Below are 4,657 nucleotides of genomic sequence, written 5' to 3'. Positions count from 1 at the left end.
GACAAACTATTGATAATGGATTGAATCAACAGAGGCTCCGGTAAAAAAGATGAAACTTGAGTGTTTGCATGTGGTGGAGTATATATGCCACGAAACTGTTTGAACAAGAGTCATAGTCAAAACAACCAGTCAGGTCCCGTGCGAGCATCCATAGTGTTGAGCTCTTGCCACTCAACGTTGAATGATTCCATAATCAGTTTGGTCTTCATATTGTAGACACGATAAGCAGTTTTGTTTGCAGAGTAGCCAACAAAATAACACTCATCTTCCTTTTCAGCGAACTTTGGATCAGGCTGAGCACTAGTGTGGAGTAGGGTGCATGGACATCCAAATGTCTTGAAGTAGTTGACTTGTGGCTTTGTCTTGTAGTAGACTTCAAAGGAGTCTTCTTCAAGTGATTGTTGATGATCCCAGGATTTTGAATAAAGCAAGCAACATTGATTGCTTCTCCCCAAAGAACAAAGGAAGTTTGAAGTCTAACAACATTGTTCTAGCAGCTTCAATCAGTGTTCGATTACGACGCTCAGCAACCCCATTTTGTCGGAGTGTAAGGTGCACTGAAATGTCGGTCTATTCCATTTGAACTGTAGAAGTCATTCACTATTCGGTTGCAAAACTCTGTCCCGTTGTCGCTTCTTATACACTTCACCTTTTTGTCTATCTGCCTCTCCACAAGTGTAATGAACTTGATAAAAAACTAAGCGGGTTCATCCTTGTTCCCTAAAACGTAAATCCAACTGAAACGAGAATAATCATCATCACAAGACAAAGGGATTTTCGGCTGATTGCCAATGTATGGATAGGACCACATAAATCCATACGTAACAGCAGAAGAATGGAATCTATGGAGTTGATCGTCTTGGGCTTGTGAGGGAGCTTGTGTTTCTTGCATTTATAGCACAAAATACATTTTTCAATGCAAGAGAAAGTTTTAACAGGCAACCCCCTCACATGCTCACATTTGACCAATTTATTCATGTTTTTAATGTTTACGTGGCCAAGACGTCTATGCCATAGAGACGAGTCGTTCTTCGAGGCCTTAGATATTAGGCATGAAGTGGTCCTACCTGAGTAAGAATTATTCATATCTAATATATAAGCATCATTGTGTCTCAGAGTTCGCATCAAAATCCATTCTTCTAGGACTTTGAAACTTGGTTTAAGAATCAAGCATTCATTTTCAATGAACAATGTGGAGTATTGTTGATCACAGATTTGTGAGACGCTAAGAAGATTGTAATTCAGTTGATCCACCAAATTGACGTCATCAAACGTCAAGATCCCATTTGACACTCTTCCTCTTTTGGTGATGTTACCACCCACGTCTCCAGCGAAATAAACTTGTCCACCATTAAACGGTCTAACGGCGAACAATAAGGACTCGTCTCCCATCATGTGTTGGGTGCGGCCACTGTCTAGGTACCGGATACTGTTGATAGACCTTATTGACTGACTATACACACATTAGCAAATAATTAGACACGGTTTCCGAGACTTAGTTGCCTCGGGAAGGTTGACCATAAATCACCATCTTTTAATTTCGTGTCATCAATTATGAAGTTTTGGGATGTGTCAGAATCAGAAGAAAAATCCTCAGAAATCCATGCACGTGCAGGTTTCCTGGTTTTGGAAGATTTTCTAGACTGTCTTCTTCTTGGTTTTAAAACAAAATCGTCAAATTTCTCAATCTTTGGATTCCTTTTCCTATTTCTTTTTGGTGATTTCTTTGACTTTTCATTCTTAGAATTCCTTTTTGCTCTTTCTTTTTCGGTTATCCAAAAGGTGGTTTATTGGTTTTCTTGTTCTTGGATCTCACATCCATTTCACTGGCAGTACTATCAGATTGATCATTTCTTGTTCTTGAGCTTTGTGTAGCCCTGGAACGGAATTGATAAAACTGACTGTTCATTTCTCGTTGCCTTCTATGCCAGTTCTTGCAATGTATTGCAAGGTGAGATGGGTTACCACAAAGATAACAAATCCTTTTTCTAGTATCCACATAAAACTCGTCATAACTATGATATTCTAGTTGTGGTGAATAAGGTGATGCTTGGAAAGGAACAAACAAGTTATCTGATCTATAACCCCGATCATCAAAAATAATTGAATAGAATGAAATAACATAATCTTTTTGATGAAAACCATAATAGTTGTTGTCAAAGTGATTGTATAGTCGAGGATGATTAAACTGATTAGTTGATTGAAAGAAAGAGTTTTGTGTGGCGGTACATACTTGAAGTACTAGGTTTTTTATTTTCAAAACAATATTTTTTGATTTTATCTTCCTCTAATTTACAATCTCTTTATGAACAGCTAGGTATGGTTGTTTCAACAAACATATTTTCTTGGATGTTTCTATTACTGAAAGTTTCATCACATATTGTTCATAATCACTATCAGACACATAAACATCATTTTCATTCATATTATTAAGAGAAGTGCCAACATCAACACTCTCAAACCATAGACCATAGAACATTTCATCCCCAGGTGGGGAATTGAAACTAAAGTGAGGAAAGCTAGTATAATTCTCATTAATAGGAAGTGGAATATCAGTATTATCATAGCCTATTCTCGTCTTTTGTCTCACCCCAATCTGTGCCCCAATAGTTCCATTAAGCTTATAAGAAGCTAACTCAAATATGTCAATGGCTATTTTTCTTTGAGCTAAATCTAACTCTAATTTCTCTATTTTTGCATTTAGTTCAACAACACGCCTTTCGTGAAGTTCAGCTAGTTTTTGAGGTTGGAAAAGTTTTTCATTGAGCTTAGCTATATCATTATTTTGAGTTTTAATCCTAGTAGCAAATATCTAATCTACTTTCCTAAGATCATCTTTCTGGCATTTATGGAATTTAATGCTAAGATTTTCATCCATAAGGGCAACATTATGAGTTCTATAGTTCATCACTTATCAATACAAGCTTGTTAGCAAAGTTTGTGTACCTCAGGAATGTTAAAGGCAGATATAGGTGCTCCAGCAGTTTGGTTTGATGAAGTGCATGCTTATTTCCAAAAGCCATTCCAGCAAAGGTCAGTGGATTGATCAGCTCTTCAAACTGGTCACCCTCCCAATCTGGTTGAGTTACTTTAGTTGTTCTGGTGATCATGGCCTTTGAGCTTGACTCGAAGTTCCTTTTGGATGTACTTCCTTGACCAATTCTTGGAACTATTGATTTAGAGGAGTGTCTTGGAACGGGCTTCTTGTCATTTCTTTTAGCTCCCTCATTGTCAGTCATCTCGGTGATCTTAATGTCATTAACAGCCATAGGTGGGTTGGTGCATTCTCTTACAAAATGACCCGATTCCTTACAGTTGTAGAAACGTAACTTTTCCTTCCCAAACCCAATACTCTTCCCATCCGAGTCTCTGAAGCTATTCTTGCAATACATATTCATGAAATTGGAGGCTCGGGAAAAAGCCATGGATATTTGGTACTTGATGTCCATTTTCTTAAGATCCTTCTTGTTTATCTCGGGAAGGTCTCCTTGCTTAAGTGAAGGAGGAAGCAATTTTCCTTGTAATAACTCCTCATGGCTTGCCATAAAGGCATGGAACAGTGCCACGTTGGAGTTATCAGCTAAAAGGGTTTGAGGAACATAGTGAGCTTGACTTCTTGTGGGTTTCTTGATCCCATGAGCTTTTAATGCTTGTGAAACAGCTTTGTCAACAACATCTTAAAAGGAGCTTGAACTTGCAGTTGTCTCGAAGGCAGAGTTAACAACATGAGCAGTAGGCTGTGAGGGCTTAGAAAGGATGTGCTTACCCCAGACCCAGTGGACATTCTAGCTTGATTAAGAGAACCGATGTGATTACCCATTCTGAGTTTATCGTCCATCTCAAATGACTTAATGATTGATGTCAAATCATCCAGAGGAGTAATTTGGAGGTTTGTTGTTCTCTTGATTGTGATTACACTGCTATTCCAGGCATATGGAAGGGAGTTAAGCAACTTGTCACTGATTTCAATAAGGTCATTATCATTTCCAACACTCTTGATCTTAGTAATCAACTTTTCAAATCTATGAATGAGGCTAGTGACTGATTCTCCTTGCACATGGTTGAACATGATGAACTCACGCTTCAACATTCCTTTCCCGCTATTACTCATCTCAGTATTTCCTTCAAACTTACTAACCAAGGCATCCCAAAGACCCTTGGCAGTGGTGTAATCTCTCTAAGTATGAGCATTTTCACGTGAGAGGCAGACACTAAGAACACCGTACGCTTTGTGGTCATCACTAAACATCTTTCTATCAGTATCATCATAAGAAGTCACGGGCTTAGGAACTTGGCCATCAGCAGTGGTAGTCATGGGAATGTGTGGACCTTGCTCAAGGGGTCTAAGAAGTGCATAATCAAGAATTCTAATGTACTTCTTAAAACGCCATTTAAACTCTTCAAAGTCTTTATCCTAATTCAGTAGCTTTGGAGGCTTAGTTGTAGTTCCGGCCTAGTTCTCAAAGATCAAATAACTTCTTACGGTTTCATTTCTAACTTCTTCATTTGCATTAGCTATTGCTTAACCAAACTCAAAATTAATCACAAGTTCACACAGATTCTGTTGAAAAATACAAGTCTAAATTAATCGAATACAAGTGTAATCGAATGGGTAAGTAATCGAATTGCCAATCTATTTAAAAACATTTCTAAGTGT

This window comes from Bidens hawaiensis, unplaced genomic scaffold, assembly GCF_021521415.1.
Source record: "Bidens hawaiensis isolate Kalapana, Puna unplaced genomic scaffold, B.hawaiensis_p1.1 tig00014159_1, whole genome shotgun sequence".
Taxonomy (NCBI): Eukaryota; Viridiplantae; Streptophyta; class Magnoliopsida; order Asterales; family Asteraceae; genus Bidens; species Bidens hawaiensis.
The sequence above is the reverse complement of the archived record's forward strand: the minus strand, read 5'-3'. Positions refer to the sequence as shown.